The sequence below is a fragment of the Hemiscyllium ocellatum genome, chromosome 11, assembly GCF_020745735.1.
Source record: "Hemiscyllium ocellatum isolate sHemOce1 chromosome 11, sHemOce1.pat.X.cur, whole genome shotgun sequence".
NCBI lineage: Eukaryota > Metazoa > Chordata > Chondrichthyes > Orectolobiformes > Hemiscylliidae > Hemiscyllium > Hemiscyllium ocellatum.
Genome location: NC_083411.1, coordinates 50,325,464 through 50,350,679, shown reverse-complemented (window position 1 = coordinate 50,350,679; position 25,216 = coordinate 50,325,464). Strand labels below are relative to the sequence as shown.

The window sequence follows — 25,216 nt, the reverse complement described above, 5'->3', positions numbered from 1 at the left end:
CAGAGAGCAGTTAAGAGTCAACCATACTGCTATGTGTCCAGAGTCACATGTTGTCCAGACCAGGTAAGGATAGCAGTTTCTTTCCCTGAAGGACATTAGCAAACCAGAGGGGTTTTTTCAATCATTGACATTGATTCAAGGTCATAATTGGACTCTTAATTCTAGATTTTTATTGAATTCAATAAAACGGGCAGCACAGTGATTCAGTGGTGAGCAATGTTGCCTCACAGCACCACGGACCTGGGTTCAAATCCAGCCTCAGGTGGCTGTCTGTGTGGATTTTGCACATTCTCCCCATGTCTGTATGGGTTTCCTCCAGGTGCTCCAGTTTCCTCCCACAGTCCAAAGTTATGCAGCTTGGTTGGACTGGCCGTGCTAATTTCCTCTATAATGTCCACGGATGTGCAGGCTAGGTTGGTTAGGCATGGGAAATGCATGATTACGGGGATAGGGTAGGGGTCTGGGTCTGGGTAGGATGCTCATCAAAGAGTTGGTGTGCACTCGTTGGGCTAAATGGCCCGCTTCCACATTGCAGAGATTTTATGATTCAAATTGCACCATTTGCCATGATGGGATTTGAGCCTGGATCCCTAAGGCAGTACCTGGGTTAACAATCCAGCGATTATATCATCAGGTCATCATCTCCCCCTCAAAAAAAATATATTGGCTTTTGGAGGCAGTCCAAAGAAGGTTCATGAGATTAATTTCGGATATGGAGAGATTTTCTTTTCAGGAGTGTTCGAGTAGTTTGGGCTTGAGCTCTTTTGAATTTCGTGGAATAAGAGGCGATCTATTTTGAAAAGTATATGATTGTTAACGATTGTGCTTGATCAGATATAGGAATAGAGGCTGTTTTCACTTATGCTAGAGTCTGGGACCAGAAGGCATCTCCTGAGAACCAAGAGGTTACATGTTTAAGACAGAGATGAGGAAGACTTTTTGCTCTTAGAGTGCAGTGGCATTCTTTTTCCCACAGAGTGCTGTTGAGGCTAGGTATATAAGTCTATTCATGTAAGATAGATTGTAAATCAGGAAAGGAATCAAACATTGTGGGGAAATGGTAGGAAAGTGGAGTGAAGGATAGTCAAATCAGCCATGACCTCATTGAATGGTGGCGCAAAATCAGTGGGGTGAATGGCCTACTTCAACTCCTCTGTCTTATGGTCTCATTGTCTTAAGTACTTATATTGCTATAAAACTCATACTTACACAGTCTGGGCTCTGTGCTGCCTCACTACATACAACAAACACACAGTAACTGCAAGCTGGCTGCTAATATTATCACTGCTACTGAAGGTCAGTCAGGAACCTTTGTACATCACATATTTGTGAAGCAATCTAACAGCAGAAAGATAAACTCCCTATGTGATCTTGGATTTGTGCAATAATACAAGTATCAGCAATTAACAAGACAATGACTGTAGTAAAATTGGCTGAAATCCACCAAAAACAAGTGGATCCTGAGTGAAGGATGCAAAACATGATGTTGTGTGTTTCATGCTGGTTTCTGGAACCAATTAGGTTTCATTGTCAGGAAGAGCAAGTGAATTCTGATACACGTCTGCCAGCATCTGATTCATTTGGTCTGATTTTATTAAAGAAACCTTAATTTTCACAAAGTACTTTAAATTTAATATGTTTATTTGTTTCGGTCTCTTTTATGATTGACTGACCATAGATCCAGCTGAGACCGATGAGTTGCAGGAGAGCTGTTATAACGAGAATCCAGTCCGTAACGTAATGATCCATTAAATTTAGCCAGTAAATCCCAGCCTAAAATTAAATGGAAAATTCAAAAATGTAACACAGGAAAATGAGCGTACTCTTACTTTCAAATTCAGACTTTGATGAGATTTGAAAAATGTATACATGTAAGTGCTTATAATAAAAGCACAATTCTAACTAAAGCAAATTCAGAAGTCACAATGTCAGGTTATATTCCAACAGATTTATTTGAAATCACAAGCTTCTTCATCAGATGATGAAGGAGCAGTGCTCTGAAAACTTCTGATTTCAAATAAACCTGTTGGATTATAGCCTGACATTGTATGACTTCTGAAATTATCCACTCCAGTCCAACATTGTCACTTCCACATCACAACTAAAGCAAAATACTACAGATGCTGGAAATCTGAAACAAACACAGAAATTCCTGGAAAAAATCAGCAGGTCTGGCAGTATCTGTGGAGAAAGAAACTAACATATTGATTCCAGTCTGGTACAACTCATCTTCAGAACTGTTCCAACACAATTCTAACTCGATGCTCAATATTCCCTCATTCATTTGTGTGTGGGATTCAATGATGTTGCTGTTCCCTCTTCTCCATTCTCACCTGAAAGTCATTTTTGAAATGGGGAGATCAGAATTTACCTGCAGTGTTCCAAATGTGATCTCACGTGATCAAATAAGTGAAGAGGTTACCTCAGAGTCCAATTGGACCTTGATCAGCTGGGCCAATGGGCTGAGGAGTGACAGATGGGGTTTAATTTAGATAAATGTGAGGTGCTGCATTTTCGAAAAGTAAGTTAGGGCAGAATTTATACACTTAATGTTAAGGTCCTGGGGAGCGTTGTTAAACAAAGAGACCTTGGAGCGCAGTTTCATGCAGAAGGTGGTGTGTGTATGGAAGTTTTGGAGGCTGGTATAATTACAACATTTAAAAGGCTTTTGGATGGATATATAAATAGGAATAGTCTAGAGTGATATGGGCCCAATGCTGGCAAATAAGACTACATTAATTTAGGATATCTGATACCATGGATGAAGGATCTGTTTCTGTGCTGTACATCTCTGACTTTATGACCCTATGGGCGGCATGGTGGCTCAGTAGTTAGCACTACTGCCTCACAGCACCAGAGACCCAGGTTCAATTCCCGCCTCAGGCAACTGTCTGTGTGGAGTTTGCACATTCTCCCTGTGTCTGCGTGAGCACTCTCCGGGTGTTCTGGTTTCCTCCCACACTCCAAAAATGTGCAGGTTAGGTGAGTTGGCCATGCTAAATTGTCTGTAGTGTTAGGTGTAGGGGAATGGGTCTGGGTGGGTTGCTCTTCGGAGGGTTGGTGTGGACTTGTTGGCCGAAGGGCCTGTTTCCACATTGTAAGTAATCTAATCTAATCTAAATACATCCTAGATTTAGACATCATGACCCCTCATGTACATCTTAACTCTTTGCCTCCAGTTTTAACTGCCTGGGAACATTGCATTAATGGGATTTGTGAAATTACCAACTCTCCCCACTCAGTATCTGAACTACATTCCCATTCAACACAAATATCTGAATAAGGGAACATGGCTCAGGAGTAGGCCATCCTGTCCTTGGGGCTTACTCCACCATTTATTAAGGTTAAAATCACACACCAGGTTATGATCCAACAGGTTTATTTGGAAGCACTAGCTTTCTGACCGCCGCTCCTTCATCAGGTGGTTATGGAGTATAGGATCGTATGACATAGAATTCAAAGCAAACTTTTGAAAGCTAGTGCTTTCAAAAGAACGTGTTGGACTATAACCTGGTGATATGTGATTTTCAACTTTGCACATCCTAGTCCAACACTGGCACCTCCACATAATTTAATAAGGTTACCGCTGTTATGAATTGCTTTGAATATATTTGCGTCCTTCTTTCCATAATACAAGCAATACTGTATACAGACTCTCACATTATGGAACCATCAGTGCACTGTATAACTGAAGCTTAACATCTCTACTTTTCTATCCACTCAGCCTTGCAGCAAATGATAAAGTTATATTAGCTTTCCCAAATATATAGGTGAGGACTGCAAATGCTGGAGATCAAAGTTGAAGAGTGCGGTGCTGGAAAAACACAGCCAGTCAGGCAGCATCTGAGGAGCAGGAGAGTTGATGTTTTGGGCATAAGCCCTTCATCAGGAATGAGGCTTGTGGGCCAAGGGGGCTGAGAGATAAATGGGAGAGGGATGAGGCTGGGGGGAGGATAGTTGAGAATGCACTAGGTAATATATCTCCCTCCCCACCTCTATCCATGGTCCATAAAGACCATTCCTTCTGCAACTCCCTTGTTCAGTCCATGCCCCCACCAACCCACCCTCCTATCCTGGCACCTTCCCCTGCCACCAAAAGAATTGCAAACCTCCACCCAAGCCTCCCCACTTACCTCCGTCCAAGGCCCCAAAGGAGCCTTCCACATCTGTCAGAGATTTATCTGCACTTCCACACACATCATCTACTATGTCTGTTGCTCCCAATGTGGTCTCCTCTACATCGGGGAGGCAGAACTCCAGTTTGCAGAACGTTTCAGAGGGCATCTCCAGGACACACGCTCAAACAGTCCCATTGCCCCATTGCCGAACACTTTAACTCCCCATTCACTAAGGACATGCAAGGCCTGGGCCTCGTCCACCGCCAAACCCTAACCACCCGATGCCTGGAGGAAGAATGCCTCATCTTCCACATTGGGACCCTCCAACCACATAGGATCAATGTGGATTTCACCAGTTTCCTCATTTTCCCTCCCCCCACCTTATCCCAGATGCAACTTTCCAACTGGACACCACCCTCTTGACCTGTCCTACCTGTCCATCTTCCTTCCCACCTATCTACTCCGTCCTCCTCTCTGACCTATCGCCTTCACCCCCAACTTCATCTACCTATCGCATTCTCAGCCACCTTACCCCCAGCCCACTCCTTCTCTCATTTATCTGTCAGCCCTCTTGGGCCACCAGCCTCACTCCTGATGAAGGTCTCATAACCAAAACATTGATTTTCCTGCTCGTTGGATTCTGCCTGATCTGCTGTGCTTTTCCAGCAGCACACTCTTCGTTTTCCCTAAATATATTGGAGGGTTGTTTTTCAGACTGGAGGCCTGTGACCAGTGGAGTGCCACAAGGATTGCTGCTGGGTCCTCTACTTTTTGTCATTTATATAAATGATTTGGATGTGAGCGTAAGAGGTACAGTTAGTAAATTTGCAGATGACACCAAAATTGGAGGTGTAGTGGACAGCGAAGAAGGTTACCTCAGATTACAACAGGATCTTGATCAGATGGGCCAATGGGCTGAGAAGTGACAGATGGAGTTTAATTCAGATAAATGCGAGGTGCTGCATTTTGGGAAAGCAAATCTTAGGACTTATATGCTTAATGGTCAGGGCGGAGGGAGTGTTACTGAACAAAGAGACCTTGGAGTGGAATCGCTGGTAGATAGGATCGTGAAGAAGGCATTTGGTATGCTTTCCTTTATTGGTTAGAGTATTGAGTACAGGAGTTAGAAGGTCATGATGCGGCTGTACAGGACATTGGTTAGACCACTGTTGAAATATTGTGTGCAATTCTAGTCTCCTTCCTATTGGAAAGATTAGATTAGCTTATTTACAGTGTGGAAACAAGCCCTTCGGCCCAACAAGTCCACACCGATCCGCCAAAGCGCAACCCACTCAGACCCATTCCCCTACATTTACCCCTTCATCTAACACTATGGGCAATTTAACTTGGCCAATTCACCTAACTTGCACATTTTTGGATTGTGGGAGGAAACCGGCGCACCGGAGGAAACCCACACAGACACGGGGAGAATGTGCAAACTCCACACAGAGAGTCACCTGAGGCGGGAATTGAACCCGGGTCTCTGGCGCTGTGAGGCAGCAGTGCTAACCACTGTGCCATCGTTGTGAAATATGAAAGGGTTCAGAAAAGATTTACAAGGATGTTGCCAGGGTTGGAGGATTTGAGCTATAGGGAGAGGTTGAACAGGCTGGGGCTATTTTCCTTGGCACATCGGAGGCTGAGGGGTGATCTTATAGAGGTGTACAAAATTATGAGGGGCATAGATAGGATAAATAGACAAAGTTCCCTGGGGTCAGGGAGTCCAGAACTGGAGGGCCTAGGTTTAGGGTGAGAGGGGAAAGATATAATAGAGACCTAAGGGGCAACTTTTTCCACACAGAGGGTAGTACGTGTATGGAATGAGCTACCAGAGGAAGTGGTGGAGGCTGGTACAATTGCAACATTCAGAAGGCAATTGGATGGGTATATGAAAGGAAGGGTTTGGAGGGATATGGGCTGGGTGCTGGCAGGTTGGACTAGAGTGGGTTGGGATATCTGGTCAGCATGGACAGATTGGACTAAAGGTTCTGTTTCCATGCTATACATCTCTATGACTCTATATGCTGCATCTGCACAGTAACTTTTGATTGTCACGCATCCTTCTGTCTCTCAGAGTTCTGCAATCTCTAATCATTTTGATATGATGTTTTATTTTTATTCTTCCTGCTAAAAGGGAAACACTTCATGTTTTCCTACATTATACTCCATTTGCTACATCTTTGCCCACCGACTTAAACCATCTTTCTCTTTTTATAGCCCCCTTATGTCTTCCTTGAAAATTACTTTCCAATTTTATGTCATCAGCAACTTTGGTAACTGTGTCTTCTACTGCTTCATCTATGTCATTGATGTAAATTGTAAATCATTCAAATGCCAGAATTGACCCTGAGGCACGCCACTTGTTACAGCATGAGAACCTGAAAAAAAAACACATTTGTGCTGACCCTCTGTTTACTATTAGCCAGCTAATTTTCTGTCCATGTCAATATGCTAACCCCTGTACCATGAGCTCCTATGTTCTACAATAAATATTAATGTGACACTTTATCAAAAGCCTCTGGAAATATAAGAAAAAGTACATCCACCATTTCCCCATTATCCAAACACTCATATTATTTCTGAAATAATTCTAACAAATTGGTGAAATATGTTCTCTCCCTTCACAAGACCGTACTGGCTCTATTTGACTACTTCAAAACCTACATTGTCATGCCACAAATTCCTTAATAATATTTGCTAACATTTTAATTATGATAGATAGTAAGTTAACTGCTCTGTATTTCTTTCTTTTTGAATAAAAGATTTATATTTTCTAACCCAGTCATAGAGTCAAAAGGTGTGGTGCTGGAAAAGCACAGCTGGTCAGGCAGCATCCAAGGAGCAGGAGACAATAGACAATAGGTGCAGGAGTAGGCCATTCAGCCCTTCGAGCCTGCACCGCCATTCAATATGATCATGGCTGATCATTCCTAATCAGTATCCGCTTCCTGCCTTATCTCCATAACCCTTGATTCCACTATCTTTGAGAGCTCTATCCAACTCTTTCTTAAATGAATCCAGAGACTGTGCCTCCACTGCCCTCTTGGGTAGAGCATTCCACACAGCCACCACTCTCTGGGTGAAGAAGTTTCTCCTCATCTCTGTCCTAAATGGTCTACCCCGTATTTTTAAGCTGTGTCCTCTGGTTCGGCACTCACCCATCAGCGGAAACATGTTTCCTGCTGCCAGAGTGTCCAATCCTTTCATAATCTTATACGTCTCAATCATATGCCCTCTCAGTCTTCTAAACTCAAGGGTATACAAGCCCAGTCGCTTCAGTCTTTCAGTGTAAGGTAATCCCTCCATTCCAGGAATTGACCTTGTGAACCTACGCTGCACTCCCTCAATAGCCAGAATGTCTTTCCTCAAATTTGGCGACCAGAACTGCACACAGTACTCCAGGTGTGGTCTCACCAGGGCCCTGTACAGCTGCAGAAGCACCTCTTTGCTTCTGTACTCAATCCCTCTTGTTATGAAGGCCAGCATGCTATTAGCTTTCTTCACTACCTGCTGTACCTGCATGCTTGCCTTCATTGACTGGTGTACAAGAACACCCAGATCTCTCTGTACTGCCCCTTTACCTAAATTAATTCCATTGAGGTAGTAATCTGCCTTCCTGTTCTTGCCACCAAAGTGGATAACCATACATTTATCCACATTAAACTGCATCTGCCATGCATCTGCCCACTCACCTAACTTGTCCAGGTCACCCTGTAATCTCCTAACATCCTCATCACATTTCACCCTGCCACCCAGCTTTGTATCATCAGCAAATTTGCTAATGTTATCGCTGATGCCATCTTCTATATCATTAACATATATTGTAAAAAGCTGCGGTCCCACACGGATCCTTGCGGTACCCCACTGGTCACTGCCTGCCATTCCGAAATGGAGCCGTTTATCACTACCCTTTGTTTCCTATCAGCCAACCAATTTTCAATCCAATCTAGTACTTTGCCCCCAATACCATGCGCCCTAAGTTTACTCACTAACCTCCTATGTGGAACTTTATCAAAAGCTTTCTGAAAGTCCAGGTACATTACATCTACTGGATCTCCCTTATCCATCTTCAGAGTTACATCCTCAAAAAACTCCAGAAGATTAGTCAAGCACGATTTCCCCTTCATAAATCCATGCTGACTCTGTCCTATCCTGTTACTACTATCCAGATGTGCCGTAATCTCATCCTTTATAATAGACTCCAGCATCTTTCCCACCACTGAGGTCAGACTAACTGGTCTATAATTTCCTGCTTTCTCTCTCCCACCTTTCTTAAAAAGTGGTATAACATTAGCCAGTCTCCAATCCTCAGGTACCGATCCCGAATCTATCGAATTCTGGAAAATAATCACCAACGCATCCACGATTTCCCCAGCCACCTCCTTCAGTACCCTGGGATGTAGACCATCAGGCCCCGGGACTTATCAACCTTCAGACCTAACAGTCTCTCCAACACCAAATCCTGGCAAATACAGATTCCCTTAAGTTCAGGTCCTTCGGCCACTGCTACCTCAAGGTCTTCCCCAGTCTTGTGTCTTCCCCAGTGAACACAGATCTGAAGTACCCATTTAATTCTTCTGCCATTTCTTTGTTCCCTGTAATATATTCCCCTGTTTCTGTCTTCAAGGGCCCAATTTTAGTCCTAACCATTTTTTTGCCTTGCACATACTTGAAAAAGCTTTTACTATCCTCCTTTATATTATTGGCCAGTTTATCTTCGCATCTCATTTTTCCTCTGCGTATTTCCTTCTTAGTAATCCTCTGTTGTTCTTTAAAAGCTTCCCAGTCCTCTGTTTTCCCACTTATCTTTGCTATGTTATACTTTTTCTCTTTTAACTTTATATGTTTCTTAACTTCCCTCGTCAGCCACGGCCACCCATGCCTCCTCCTGGGATCTTTCTTCCTTTTAGGAATGAACTGATCCTGCAACTTCTGCATTATACACAGAAATATCTGCCATTGTTCCACCACGGTCATCCCTGCTAAGGTATTGCACCATTGAACTTTGGCCAGCTCTTCCCTCATAGCTCCATAGTTCCCTTTATTCAACAGAAGTACTGTCACTTCCGACTGTACCCTCTCCCTCTCAAATTGCAGATTGAAACTTAATGTATTATGGTCACTACTTCCCAATGGCTCCTTCACTTCGAGGTCTCTGACCAATTCTGGTTAATTACACAATACTAGATCCAGAATTGCCTTCTCCCTGGTCGGCTCCAGCACCAGCTGCTCTAAGAATCCATCTCTGAAGCACTCCATAAAGTCTCTTTCTTGAGGTCCAATACCATCCTGATTCTCCCAGTCTACCTGCATGTTAACATTCCCCATAACAACTGTAGTAACATCTTTACCACAGGTCAATTTCAGCTCCTGATTCAACTTACATCCGACATCCAGACTACTGTTTGGGGGCCTGTAGATGACTCCCAAGAGGGTCGTTTTACCCTTAGTATTTCGCAGCTCTATCCACACTGACTCTACATCCCCTGACTCTAGGTCCCCCCGCGCAAGGGACTGAATATCGTCCCTTTCCAACAAGGCCACTCCACCCCCTCTGCCCGTCAGTCTGTCCTTACGATAGCACGTGTAGCCTTGAATATTCATTTCCCAGGCCCTGTCCACTTGAAGCCACGTCTCAGTTATCCCCACAATATCGTATCTGCCAATTTCCAAAAGAGCCTCAAGCTCATCCATCTTATTTCTAATGCTTCGTGCGTTCATATACAGCATTTTTAATTTGTTACTGCTCTCACCCTTCACATCAACCCCTATTCCACTCAACCTTACAGCATGATCCCTTTTTGAATTTTCTGCCTCATTGATACAGTTGTCTTTCTTGACTTCTCTTGTTCTAACTTTTCCTTCAACTTCCTTTTTGTACATCCAGTTTGTCCCCTCCCCCCCGCTACTTAGTTTAAATGTAGCGGTGTTGCAGTAGAAAACCTGCCTGCCAGAATGCTGATCCCTAACCTGTTAAGGTGCAAACCGTCTCTCTTGTAGAATTTATGTTTGCCACAAAATGTACCCCAGTGATTCAAGAACTTAAATCCTTGCTTCCTGCACCAGTCCCCCAACCATACATTCAAGTCCATTATCTCCCTGTTTCTGGCCTCACCAGCCGAGGAACTGGAAGCAAACCAGAGATAACCACCTTGGACGTCCTGCTTTTCAGCCTTCTTCCTCGTTCTCCAAAGTCCCGCTGTAGTATGTTCATCCTCTTCTTCCCGACATCATTTGTGCCGACATGTACCACCACCTCTGGCTCTTCACCCTCGTCCTTGATGATTTCCTGCACTCTGTCCGCGATGTCTTTCACCCTGGCACCAGGAAGACAACACACCATCTTTAAATCCCGTCTGCTGCCACAAAAACCCCGGTCAGTTCCTCTCACGATGGAGTCCCCTATTACCACGGCTCTATGCGATGTCCGACTCTTCCGCTCTGCCTCTGCGCCAACTTTTGATTGACAGACCAGGCCGCCTCGCGGACTGGCAGTGTCATCAGTCTCCACTGTTTCCAACAGCTTCAACTTGTTCCTGACAGGTACTTCTCCCGGGGTCTCTTGCACATGTCTCCTCTCCGCCTTCCTCATCGTCTGCTCTCTTCTGCTCTCTTCTGGCATGATTGGTGTAATAACCTCGCTGAAGGTCTTGTCCAGAAAGATCTCATTCCCTCGGATGAGCCTAAGGTCCTCGAGTTCTTTCATCAGCGCTGCAATATGCTCGGTCAATAGCTGAATGTGCACACACTTTCCGCACATGTACGAGTCAGACACACCAGAGTCGTTGACCTCCCACATCAAGCACATAGCGCACTGAACCAGCTGGGCAGTCATGTCTTCACCCTCTTCAACTGTGGCGTAATCACTTCACTCAACCTCCTTTTCAAAGACTCCTGAGCTGAAGCCTCACTCTTCGATTAAAAACTTCCTTAGACCCTTGTTTTGTAGCAAGCCTGTGGACTCTTAATTTAGGTTCTTAACACACCCACTCTAATAGCAAATCACTTACCTTCCCGACCGACTTTGCGCTCCGCCTGAACTTTCGCCCAGCTCCCGCCGCTCTCTGCTGCGAAAAGAGAGAGTTGACGTTTTGAGCACAAGCTCTTCATTTCTGATTAAGGGCTTAAGCTCAAAACATCGACTCTACTGCTCCTCAGATGCTGTCTGACCAGCCGTGCTTTTCCAGCGCCACACTTTTTGACTCTAATCTCCAGCATCTGAAGTCCTCACTTTCTCATGTCGGCCCGACCAAGTAATAATTGAAGTTTCCTTCCGTAAAGGACATTAGTGAACCAAAGGGGTGTTTCTAACAATCAACAATGGATTCATTTGAATTCATTAGACTCTTAATTCCAGAGTCTATTGAATTCAAATTATACCATCTGCTGTGGCAGGATTCAAACCTGGATTCCCAAAACATTCCCTGGATCTCTGGATTAACAGTCTGCCGATAATATCAGTAGGCCATTGTCTCCCCTAAGGCTAGGCTAAGCTAAGCATGTTTGCCGACAGTGAGGGAGAAAATTCTGATGCCGATGATCATGACATGATGCTGAGTTGCAGCATCTAACATCAAGGCAACTAAGTTACCGTCAAGAGCAACTGAAAATAACACACTTCTCTTCAAATCGGTATACAATCACCAGGTCAGAATGAGTTGTCAAACCTCCAAAACGATTTATTGATGGTTGGATTATCAATCTTCTTAATTCACATTTTTATTGTTTGTTGGTAACCTCAGTCAATGCAGAAGGTGAACCTGTGTTGTTGGTGCCCCCCCCTCCCCCCCCCCCCCCCCCCCCCATTGTAAATCAGCCATCCAGGAGAAAGTGAGGACTACAGATACTGGAAATCAGAGTCAAAACGTGTGGTGCTGGAATCATCTTCCTGTTAAAGAGCTTATGGTCGAAACATCAACTCTCCTGCTCCTCAGATGCTGCCTGACCGGCTGTGCTTTTCCAGCATCACTCTCTTTAAAACCAACCATCCAGCCAACTGAGCCAAAAGAAAACAGTGTGGTGGTGGTGGATAAGCAGGAATATCATAGGGGATAGTGGAGGAGCTGATCATCACAGGAGGAGACTGAAGAGAAACAGAAGGAACATCGGTGAAAAGGGAGAAGGCTAGGAGAGGTGGGGAGGGTATATAATGTAGAGGAGGAGGGTAGAATGTGAACAAATCAAAGGAAACATTAACGGCCGCATCTTTCTCTTAACTGGCTCATACAGAGGGCTAGCAGAGAATGTGCACTATAATGGGAAGGGTTCAAGATCTCTTCCTGCACAACGCAATTATACCCAACAGAAACAGAAATTGAAGAATATGATTGCACAAGGCCTCATTTGAAGGCTTGGCAATGAAGGGAAGCTTTTGCTACAGATTAAAAGTGAATGAACAATTCCGTGTCTCAAACATAATTTCTCTCAGAGAGAAGCACTTGGGTGCACCAACAGTGACAATGGTGGTGGAGCTGGTGGGAAGCAGAGAGTATTCCACATACAGCCATGCAGGAGCATTCACAGGTACATGTATCTGGAAGTTAAGGGCATAGGGATCAGGCTGTTCTGCCACCTGCGGAATTCTAAAAGCAAAGGAATGTGGATGCTGGAAATCTGAAACAAGAACAAAATTTGCCAGAGAAACTCAGCAGGTCAGACAGCTTCTGTGGAGAGAAAGCAGAGTCAACATTTCAGGACCAGTGATCCTTCTTCAGAACTCATTGTTGCTAGGAAAAGATGGGATATACACTGAAGACAAGGATTGGGAGAACGGAGTGAACAACAGGTGGAGATGGAGCCCACACAAAGAGAGAACACTTGTTGGGCAGACAAAGGAATGGATACTGTTGAGCCTGGGCGAAAGAAAAGTTGCTTATGGGGACCATTAGTGAGTGAAAATGGGTTAGCTGTGATGAAAGGAGCCCAAGGTCATCTGGAAACTCTGGTCAGCATCCCATTTCCATTTGGGGTCCCTGCAGTTGTCAGGACTCGATATCAAGTTCAATATTTTTCGGGCCTGAGCACCTCATCCATGTCATCCCTCCCACTGGGCCTGACCTTGTCAAAACAGTGTTGGGGCATACATAATGGTAAATTCATTGCTTTTGGATCCAATATTCTATCATAATAACAATCTAACTGTTTGAACATAGGACAGAAAACATTTCTTCTGATATGCACTATCACAAATTTCCATATGTACCAGTTTAGTAAATGATTCATTGTAGGAACAAAACATTGAAAATGATTTGACATAAACCACTGAAAAGTGCACCGTCAAGATTACAATGTCTCATAAAAGTTCAGGGATATAATTTTGATATTTGTTACAATCTGGGCTACTTCAGACACAATGAGAGGTGTACCAACGCCAAATTAGACAATGGCTGTTTGGCTGCACTTACAAAAAGATTACATAAGAAAACATCATCAATATCAATCCAGATGAATATTGGTCAACAGTAAGAAAAAAGACAATGAATGATTCACAACTGAGGGCATTTGGAAAGTTATTATCAAAGTCCGGCCTGATGGGATACAAAACGTGCCAGATGTGCTCCAAGGGATTTAGCCAGACAAGGATGAGCCAGGGACCCTCAAGAGGCATGCTTTTCAAACATAAACAGATGCTTGTAGCTGAAGCTCTTTAGTAAACTCTATTGCCTCATTATACCAGGGGCATATGGGCATAGGGTGAAAAAGGCCCCTGTACAGCTCACTGTGTATTGCTCAGTTCACAACAGAAAAATCGACAAGACTGTGAGGGTGTATCAGGCATGTCAAAGTCAGCCACCACATCAACAGAAAAAAATTTTCTCTACCCTCACAAGATTCCAATATATCTTTGGTTGAAGCTTGTAACAGATTTACTTACCATCCACGGTGACAATTTTCCCCAAGTCACTGAGTAATATTCCAATTTTCCAACCACCAGACATTGGAAGGATTACTCAACTACACCCATGGTAATCACCATAAGTATAAAGTGCATTGTGTACCTGGAGAAAATATCTGAAATTGGATCATACTGCACTGATAAATATCTTATGGACCTAGGATACCTTGGATGTGTACTACATGGGGTCTAAATCATGTGACAGCCTCACCACATTATCCCAGACCCAATATTTTTGCTGAATGAAATGGTTCATACTATTCAGCCATCCGTCATGAAATGAGCAACTGGACACCATCTCCATATTGCCATGTCACACTTCATAACAATACGTCTAGGTATGGGCTTTCTATTACCAGCAACAATCACATTAAAAAGCAAGTCAGGACACATTTGCCAAGTCATGAACAGTCCAATTTCCTGTAAATATGGGATAAACATCTTGAACATTCAGGCAGAATAAAAACAGCACTCATTTGACATCTGGGTGTGGAATTATCTAGTTTGTGAGAGTGGTAAAAGGTTTGAATCATACATCCCATCCAGGGAACATGGTCACCCACAGAAGTACTCAGAAAGTGCAGTGAGCCTTAAACCCAAGGAGTCACAATATCTAATGGAACAATGAGAAAGAGGAATAGAAAATAATTTGGGGAATTGTACAACATTCTAACATTGAGCATTCTGACTGTGCACAGAACACCACCAGAGGTAAACTCAGGGAATGAAAATGTTGAACGCAACCATGAAAATAATCTCCTCTTTAACAAAAGGAAAGTCACCAAAATATCAGTGAGCCAAGAACAGTCAGTTGATAAATCTAGATCACAGGACAGAAAGAAGATCATGAGATCTGGAAGGATTATTAAATTATTGATTCATTATACAACCACTTAAAGTCTTAAACAGTTCAATTCTTAAACTCCTAAGCACAGTGACCTATTTTTGGAGTGATAGTTCTCACAACCAGTCTGAGATATATTTATTTTCATTCATGTATGTTATAGGAATATAGTAATATCATTTTAAGAAGAACATGCTGATGAGCATATAACCTTGATATAATACATGTCACTGACAGCTATAGACTTGTTCAGTGTGCAGTACATATTGCGAAGGGAGAGCAGCTATGCTTCCCTGTAACAACTAACCGCGATAACGAATGTGTCTGCTGAGCAATTTTATGACATAATAAACTGAACCGTGGTCCTGTTTCCCAGTCCTATTGTAAGAGTGGATTATCTGAGAATAAACTCAGAATCACAGCAAGATATCAATATGACATGATCACTGCACAACATTAAACAACTGCAAAAAGAAAGGACCAGAACACTAATGCCTTCTTTATTTTTTCATCCTGTGAATTTGATCACCTTTTACAGTTACTGAGTACATGTGAAAACAGCTGATATCACTTAATACAACCTACCTGTGTCACACATAGAAGGCCAAGCAGATAAAATAACGAACAAACACCAGCTGTCAGAAGAAGGCGCTTTGATTGGACCAATGTAGGGAACTGGTCTTGCAGGGCTGTCATAACTGTTTCTGATGGAAGAAAATGTCAAATGAAGACATTAATTAATAACTTGCACAATGACAGGACAAAACACCACTGGACACACCAAAGCCCTGGAGTAAAAGGTTTCTGCATCCATTTTCTGGCTCTGAGATATGTATTTTTCCCCCAGTTGTATTTTTCCTGTTGCTCTGATGCAGAGGAAAACTGCATCATCGTTATCCTCAAATATCACGTAGGGTGTTTCAACATGAGTGAGTTTCAACATGAGTGAGTTTCAACATGAGTGAATAAGTTTGCTGACCATCCTGCTCCCTGTAAGGCAGGTAAATAAAAATCCCCATCTCTTGAACAGCAAGATCTGTCTCAACGAAAGATAAATTCTAGGCATGAGAGCAAAGAAAAGATATAGAACATTAACATCTGAGATTGAAAATCACCACAATAGCTATTGGGCAGAGGAACATAGAAATTAGGAGCGAGTGGACAATTCAGCCCTTCAAACCCACTCTACCATTTGTCACATTCATGGCTGTTCTTATTGTGGTCGCAATTCCTGCCTGTTTCCCACAGCCCTTTGTCCCATTTTTCATCAAAACATATCTATTTCTTTCTTGAATTTGTTGATTGATTCTGCCTCTTCTGCACTCTGGGGCAGTGAGATCCACAGATTCACAACCCTGTCAGAGAAATAGTTTCTCCTCACCCCAGTTTTGAACCTACTTCCTCTCAGGCTATATCTATGACCTCTTGTTCAAGACTGTCCGACAAGGAGGAATATCTGTTCCACATCTACCTTATCAATCCCCTTGAGCATTTTATGTGTGTCAATCAGATCATCCCTCATTCTTCTGATCTCCAGCGAGTACAAGTCCAACGTATTCAATTGTTCCTCATATGACAGCCCTTTTATCCCTTGAATCAATCTGGAGAACCTCCTCGGAACTGCTTTAATGCCACCACATCCTTCCTCAAGTAAAGAAACCAGAACTGGATACAATACTCCAAGTATGGTCTCAACATCATCTCATACAATTGTGACAACATTACTTTTATAAACCAGTTCTTTTGCAATAAATGCCAAGATTCCACTTGCCTTTCTTATTATATGCAGCCCCTACATACCCACTTTCTGTGATTCATACACAAGGACACCCAGATCCCTCTACACTGAGGCACTTTGAATCTGCTTCTGATTTAATTAATAATTTGCTCTTTCATTATTCTTGCCAAAATATGTAACCTCGTACCTATCCACGTTAAATTACATCTGCCAGATTCTAGTTCATTCTCTAGCTGTGAATTTTGTTTTGTTGCATTCTGTCCCTCCCGGCAGCTCATTGATATAGATTGTCAACAATTGATGTCAGAGGATTGATCCCTGTGCTACCCCAATAGTTACAGTTCGCCAGAAGGACCCATTTATCCCACCCCTCTGCTTTCTGTCAGTCAACCAATCCTCTATCCGAACCAATACTCTACCCCAAACACCCTCCGGTCTAACCTTTTGTATCAGTCTTAATGCAGCACCTTATCAATGTCTTCTAGAGGTCTAGATATAACACATCCACTGTGTCCCCATTATCCAACTTGATAGTTACATCCTCAGAAATTCCAACAATTTTGTCAAGTTCAACTTGTCCTGTATGAAACCATGCTGCCACTGGGGAATTGAGCTTTGTTGTTCCAAGTGGTCACTTCTCTCCCTTATTATTGACTCCAGCAACTTCCTCATGACTGAGGTCAAACTAATTGATCTACAATTTTCCACATTTTGCCTATCTCTTTTTTCAAATACAGGCTTCACATTAAAGTGTTTCAAATCACTGGCACCTTTCCAGAATCGAGGAAATTTGGAATGTAGTAACTAATATATCCACTATCTCTGCTGCCTTAGGGTGCAGGCCATCAGGTCCTGGGGACTAATCTGCCTTTAATCCCATCAGTTTACTTAATACCTTTTCCCTAGTAATTTCACCAAGTTCCTCTATAGTAACTGCAGATTTTGGGAAGAAATTATAATCTTCCACTGCAAAAAGACACAAAATACTGGTTTAGTGCCTCTGCCATTTCTGAGTTTCCATAATTACCTCACCATTTCCACCCTCTAAAGGGCCACCATTTACTTTCACTACTCTCTTCCTTTTTATATACTTATAGAAGCTTTGGTGTCAGAGCTTATGGTTTTTGCTAGTTTCCTTTTATTGATCTCCTGATTCTCCAGAGTGTCTCAAACATTTGCAGTATGATATGCCCTAGTTTTTGTCTTTATGTTATCCTCGACCTGCTTGTAAGCCATGGATTATCTTTTACCTTTCTATAATTCCTTTTCCTCTCAGGAATATACTTTAATTGACAGGTATTTAGTAACTCATTGAGCATTTGCCACCATTTTTCAAATGTCCTGCTCCTTTAATATTTTTCCTCAGTCCCCCAGGGCCAAGCTTTCTCAGGCCTGTATAATGACTTTTGGCCAACATTAAAACTCCTGTATATGACTCTGTCTTCACTCTTGCCATCTGAATTTGAAACTATAGAAGGTTGTGATCACACCTTCCAAGATGATCCTTAACTACATGGTCATTTACCAATCCTTCCTCATTACACAATACCAAATGTGAAGCAGCCAGTTGGTTCCATGACACGTTGCCATCAGAAAGAATCCCTCAGACACTCTATGAATCTTCCTTCAATACTACCCTTGCCAAGTTGATGAATCCAATCAATATCTATGTACAAATCACCCATAATTTCTGTTGTGGCTGGCTCATAAGCCCTCATTACTGCCTCATTTATACTAAGCCCTACTTGGAAGTACTGTTTGAGAATCTGTAAATTATTCCTACCAGGGGTTTCTTCCTTGCCTTTTATTTCCACTCAGATTGATTCAACATCTTGGTTCGTAGTGCCAATATCTTTTCTTAATGCGCCTTGATATCTCCCTTAACCAATAAAACAGCTCCACCTCCTATTCCTACTTGCCTATCCCTTTGGAATACTCATTACCCTAGGACATTTCACTCCCAGTACTGATCTTCCTGCAACCACATTTCAATAATCTTCACCAGGTGATGTGACTGGTCTCTATTTGTGTTGTCAGCTCATCAACTTAACTCTGAATGCTGCATGCTTTTGCTAATAAGTTCTACTGGTTTGTCTTTCTCTTTTAATATTTGCTCATACACTCTCCGTTCTTACTACTAATAAACACTGAACCTCATCTCTCTCATTTACTCCAACTCACATTTTGATCTTCTATGATGCCTTCCCTCACCATCGCTGTTAGTGCAAATTATATTGTGAAATCATTTGGATGCCGATGCAACTTTCCCCAATTTTTATTTTGATGCAGGTGCTAATCATTTAAGACAAATAGCTGCATTCTTCTTTCAGACAATGAGGGAACAATTGCTACAAAGAAATGTTGTGCGTTTGTCCACTAACATCACCAACAGCACTTTTTTGCCCAACACTGTCATAATTTCTTCAAAAGAAATGATTTTTTTAAAGTGATGCAATGCCATTTTTACCTAAACCTGCAAACTGTGTGTCAACTCCCAGAGTGAGCAGCATGAAGAAAATGAAACAGACCATAATGGTGCCCACGGTAACTGTGCAAGGGCCTCTGGGTAGGCAATGAAGACCAAACCGAAACCTGAACAGTGAATAGAATTGAAATGACACAATGAATGTTGCTATTAACTTGTTGTTGACATTCATTTCATTTAATTTATTACAGTTGCCAATATTAGCCAACATTTGCAAAACTATTCATGTCACCAAAGTTGTGCGGATATGTGTTTACAATAAAAAACATTAGTTATTATATATTTGTAATATTAATCACTTTCAATTCAGAAATTATAATATTTAGAAGCAGTGAACACTGAGTTCAGAGTGACATTTGCAATCTAAGCAAAAAAAGAATCTCTCTAATATATTGGTGAAACTGGCATTTTAAAGCAGGGAATAATGTTGGAGCGTAGAGAATGGGGAGAAATAATTGAACGGATAATTTAGAGTGCTTCTTAAATGGTTGGGGATTGTAAAGTGTAGTTGTACAAAGAGACCTCAGTCTCCTTGGTGCTAAGTCACTAAGGGTTAACATGTGTGTGCAGCAAGCTATTAGGAAGCCTCATGGAATGTCATCCTTTATTGCAAGAGGATTTGAGTACAGGGATAGTGAAGTCTTGTTTCAGTTGTATAGCAGCTTGGTTAGGCCACACCTGGAAACTGTGCACAGTTGGTCATTTTTTTCTCAGGAAAAATGTCATTGCATAGAGGGAGTGCAACAAATGTTCAGCAGACTTGCTCCTGGAATGGTAGAACTGTCCGATGAAGAAAGATTGGGAAAACTGCGCCTTACTCTCTAGAGTTTCGTAGAATGAAACTTACAACGTAGTTAAAGAGAACAACAGAGTAGCTGCAGGTAAGATATTTCCTCTGTCTGCAGAATCTAAAACCAGCGGCCATAATTTAAAACTAAGGGGATGCCACTGAGGGCCAAGCTGACAAGAAATTAGTTTATTCAGAGTGTTGTGAAACATTGGAATTGTCCAGCACAGAGGGCTGTGGAGGTCAAGATTTGAGTAGATTTAAGATTGAGATTATTATATTTCTGATTCTCAGTGGTGTACAAGGTCAGGGAATGGAATGAGTAAAAAACATTGAAATGTTTGATCCTTCATTATTACATGGAGTAGTGAGGCAAACTACTCAGACTGAGTGGCCTACCCCTGTTCCTATGTACCTGCCTCAGTTCAGGCTGTCAAACCACTCAGTGCTCAGACTATTGGAGTAATCAGAATGTGTGAACTGTGTTTTATTGTAACTTTACCTGGTCATTAATTACTTATCACAGCATCATCAACCGATACAAGTGGCTTAGCACAGAACATTTCCATGTTTCTTGCTCTTCATATTAAACATTTTTTAAAATGTACACACTGTCAAATTGAATATTTGAGCACATAATATGATCAGTAACTAATCGTCAATAAATAAAACTGTCTCTGATTCACCTAAAAGCACAATATTATGGAATTCATTCAAAATTTACTTCTTAAATATAAAATGTGGCTCATATGAAATGTAATTCTAAGGTAAATAGCAAATCTTACAGCGGATTATAATGTTAACTGAGTGCTTTTGAAATTTACTATTCTGTGATTATTTCAAAAGCTCACTTTTAAGAGCTAGGGTTCAACCCCGGGCATACCATTGCATTATTCAGCTCCAATCCCTGTCCAGTATAAACCAAACATCATGGCAATGTGTCTTCAGAGCCTGGCTATCAGTTTGGATCTGAGGATTGATTATTGTGTCTGGACACTGGAATCACTGGAATGTTGGGTTGAATCACTTCAGAGAGAACATTAAAGCTGTCTGACCCTTGACAATTTTAACAGCTCTAGTTTACCTGACTGGGCAACCTCTGAAATGGGCTTATCTTGTATGTGAGCCATGTGTCCCAGGATGGAGAAGATGACAAATCCAGCAAACACACTTGTAGCACAATTAACAACACAGACAATGATGGTATCTCTGTAGCAGTTATTGTGGAACTTGTTGTAAGACGACAATGCTACTAAAGTGCCCCAACCCACTGAGATAGAAAAGAAAATTTGAGTCGCAGCATCTTTCCAGACCTGGTAAATACAAAATAGAATAGATGTCTGGAGGGAAATGAAACACAAACATGTACAACAGATAAACGACATTAATGTGAAGATAATGAGAACTCGTGTGGTTAATCCATGGTGAACTGAGCAAAGTAGCTCCCTCTGGTCAACAGTAACTCTTCTTAAACAGAACAGTCATCACTACTGTCGATTATTTACAGTTAAATTTCCTCTGGGATATCTGACACAGGTCTTTCTGGTATAATGAACGTTTCATTAACACAAATTACCTGTACCGTGATTGACGATTGGGGACGCTTTTCTAAAGTGCAAAAATTCAAAAAGTATGTTGGCTAGAACATGATTACATCGGCAACACTGTAAGTGCTCCTTGTATTGCGTGATTCTTGCATAGCGCAGGGTCACACGGAACGTGACTATTGCACTATCGAAGACGTGACTGTATACTCTTTCACCAGCCATGGTTTTCAGTGACTGACTCACTTGCAGTATTGTACTGACCATAGTGAATTCTATTCTTTTCGTGAAAGTAACAACAAAGAACACCTTTTACCATAAATAATGATCACTTTCATATTGTAATAATATCACAGTAGCTTAATATCAACAGGAACCAGTAAAATTACACTGTAATTTCTAGGATTATGTAAACAATGGTTAAATGATTTAAATGGAAATCAAAATCCAATTCCTGTCAGAAAAATTAAGCAATAAATAGTGTTCACCATTGTCTATTCACAAAGACTGCTGTATCTTTGGACTGAATACAAAATTCCAGCCATCATTATCCAGTATGCATGAGGACACTGTCAGCTTCACAAATGTGGTATTGCCTAGTCTGCCTATTTGCATTCACTGGGCTCCATGATGTTTCTGTCCTTATGCTGTTGACTGAATCACCTCGGAGATTTGTTTCAAGAAACATGACATTGAATAGCCTTTTAATGACATGCCAAGCATTTACTTACTGCCAGTCACAATTTCTGGCACTTAAACTATCTACTGGAAGAATGGAATCACAGCTTGGAAGTCACCCACTCAAACTTACACTTCCTTTTCTGTCTCAGTACTTGCATTGTTATATTCCAAGTACGATAATCTGACTGGTTCAAGATATAATCAGTTGCTTTCCAATGTTCACTCCAATGTAGATTTCAGATTTAGACAATATTCTTTCATTTCCATCTCCCACTTCCAGATACTTGCAGCACCAAATATCATTGACATAGAATGGATAAGGACAAGGCTCATCAAGAGTGGCTCTTTCTATTGCCCTGATACAGCAAAATGTGGGTCAGTATTTGCTTTGTAGGTCAATGAGGTATTTCACCTGAAACTCCTAAATCATTTCCAAGATTTCAGAAAGGAGGAGGTATGAAGGAAGAATTCTATTGCATCCCAATCCCTATCATAATTCCTCATCAATTTCGATCCTCTCGTCCATCATAGTTGATGCCCTGACCTTCTTTCCTGTTAATGGCAGGATGATATAGACCTTAAACTGACTCTTTGAATTCATCACAAGCTTTGTTAAAAATTTCCAAGAATTGAATTAAGGACTCAAAAGCATACACTGATTTTAAATCAATGATGAAAGTGAGGACTGCAGATGCTGCAGATCAGAGCTGAAAATGTGTTGCTGGAAAAGTGCAGCAGGTCAGGCAGCATCCAACGAGCAGGAGAATTGACGATTCGGGCATGAGCCCTTCTTCAGGAATGTCGATTCTCCTGCTCCTTGGATGCTGCCTGACCTGCTGCCTTTCCCAGCAACACATTTTCAGTTTAAATCAATGATGACAAGCTAACAAAGTAATGTGCTGAGGCACGAATCAATTCAACTAAAAATACTAATGAGACTCAATCATTCATATTGCTGTATTTACCTCAGCATCAGCCAGTCTGGAGAAGTCTGACTGGCTTCCGATGTAGAATTCAATTCCTTTAGAAGCTCCTCCAGGGTAACCCCTCGGATCAGGAGTATGGTCAGAACCACGTAAGGGAATGTCGCAGTGAAATAAACCACCTGAGCATGGAGAGCACCTTGTTAGATTTTCCTGTATTACTGGTACAACAGAAGAAAATAAAATCTTGAAGCAGTACAAGGCCATGTGGCCCCACCATGCAATAAGATTCTGCCTGATCACCCTGACACTTGCCCTCTCCAGAACCTTTGACTCTCTTGTACATCAACAATTTGTCAAACTCTGCCTTGCATATATTCAATGAACTGACCTCTACTGCTTTCGGAGGAAGAGTATGTGAAAGATTAAAAATTCCACTTCATCTCTACCTCATTTGGAGAACCTTATTTTGTAACTGTGCTCCCTGTTCGAGATTCTCTGAGAAGGTCAAGCTTTCTAAGACCATTCGAAATCTTTGAAGATCATTTCTCGGTCTCCTAAATTCCTGTGAGTACAGGCTCAAACTTATATTTTCAAAAGAATTAATACAAAGGTTCACTGAACTTTCTCCAATACAAATATACCCCTAACTAAGGAGACCAAAACAGTAGCTGCTGTACCTTTGTAGCAAGTTTTGCCTACTTTTATACATCATTCACCTTGGAATAAAGACAATATTATCCAACCAAATGGCAAATTAAATGGATTCTCATCAATGCATCGAAGGGAACAGATGACAAACTGAAGAGGAAGTAACATGGAAGATGTACGCAAGGATTGCGTTTTCATCTAGTTCACAGGGTTTGCATGTTGAGACTTTGTTTTGTGATACCTTGTTATAATGTGCTTATTTAAACACTGCTAAACCTATAGACATGAGGATCTAAAATTTGAATTTAGGCAACAAAATATGAAGATTTTTTTGACAACAAAATGGTTTCTCGATTTAAAAGAATACTATAAAATGGCCTGTGAATCATACTGCTGAACATACTGCTGATTTGCAGAATTAACTTGCAGTTGAAAGATGAGGACAATAGAGTTTTCATAAGATAAACACTGATACATTAATTGACCATTTGAACAAACGTTGAACTAATACATGGCATGACAATTTACGTAAATTAGATATCCTTCTAAAGGAAATACCATTGGATTAGCCTGTCTTCAATCATATCACCATATTACAATTGATTGGACATTTTTTTGTAGTTAAGAACCCTTTCCCAAAAATATCATTAGATTAATTCGCTGTAAATCATATGTGATTGGTCTTTCTTGTAATTAAGACTGTACTATTTCTTTAAAAACACGTAAATAATGTGTAATTTTCAAATGTAATTGCGCAACTTTTCCCAGAACACAGAAGCTTCAATCTCTGTGTTGCTGGATAGAATTGCATCAAGGTACCTTAACTGAATAAACTAATGACCCTTGTTTTTTGAATAGACCGCATTTGTCGATTCCTTTGACCGATCTCGAACCCTTCTTAAGGGGACACAGGTCTTCAGACATAATAACAGAAATTACACAATGAAAAGAATCAGTTAAAGGTAAATTCTTACCCAGGAAGCTCACCTCCTCACTGGGTAGGTACATAAAAGACACAGCAAGTTGTTCCTGACGTCAAGTTGGGACTTATGAGATTTCTCACCTGATTCGCATTAAATCTCACCTTAGCACAGGCTGCTCATGTCACTAACAGATTCCATCCCACATAAACTGCTACACAGCTGTTACAACATATTCCTTCAACATTAATAACTACTAAAGGCACGTTACACTGGAATGACATGTTGTGGGATTCTTCTAACAGCCTTAAAATTACATATGGCTCTTTGTTTTGGAACCTATCCAAACAATACAACGGGATGAAGGTCAGAGCTTTGTTGGTTAGTTAACCTCTGTTGTCCTCCAACCTATCACGAGGAATCTCCTTTATTCACCGAACCATATTCCCCATGTCCATCGTCTTAAGAAACCTCTTAAACTGTTATTTATTTCTCTCGTCAGATGAAAGTCCATGGAAGTGAAAGATTAGCTCGGTTTGTCTTGACAGGGGCTTCACAAGCTGTTGAGCATTACCAGGCATTTTAGTGTTTTCACCTAATGATTTGTTTCCTCAGGTCTCAGTCCCATTC

General features: G+C 41.6%; 1 pseudogene; it reads right to left on the bottom strand.

The window, feature by feature from the left end:
• LOC132819978 (sodium- and chloride-dependent neutral and basic amino acid transporter B(0+)-like) overlaps positions 1-25,216 on the bottom strand; it is a 56,307-nt pseudogene that overhangs the window by 10,182 nt on the left and 20,909 nt on the right.